This window comes from Nestor notabilis, unplaced genomic scaffold, assembly GCF_000696875.1.
Source record: "Nestor notabilis isolate BGI_N333 unplaced genomic scaffold, ASM69687v1 scaffold11864, whole genome shotgun sequence".
Taxonomy (NCBI): Eukaryota; Metazoa; Chordata; class Aves; order Psittaciformes; family Psittacidae; genus Nestor; species Nestor notabilis.
This window is the reverse complement of record NW_009925248.1, coordinates 24375-24645: the sequence shown is the minus strand read 5'-3', so window position 1 is coordinate 24645 and position 271 is coordinate 24375. Positions and strand designations below refer to the sequence as shown.

The 271-nt window shown below is 60.1% G+C and overlaps 1 protein-coding gene across 2 annotated transcripts in view; it reads left to right on the top strand.

Moving 5' to 3' along the window:
• LOC104404524 (plasma membrane calcium-transporting ATPase 4-like) overlaps nucleotides 1–271 on the top strand; it is a 24884-nt gene that overhangs the window by 3041 nt on the left and 21572 nt on the right. The gene's annotated exons all lie outside the window — the stretch shown is intronic.

The window sequence follows — 271 nt, the reverse complement described above, 5'->3', positions numbered from 1 at the left end:
GGTGCTGTGCAAGGAGGGGGCTGTTCTCACGTGGGACCCCGTCGGCTTTTTAATGGCTTTTAAATGCAGGGGGTGACCGGGGCAAATGATCTCCTATTGCTGGCCCATGCCCTGGGATGGGAAGGTTGCTTTGCCCGGCTTTTATTCCCTTTTTGCCCCCCTCTCGCTCCATGTCCATGGTGCTTGGCTGAGCTCGGAGACTCTCCTGCTGCACTGGGTCAGTCTCCGCTGCGGCTGCTCCTTTGGGACGGGCGGGGAAGAGAGGGACGCT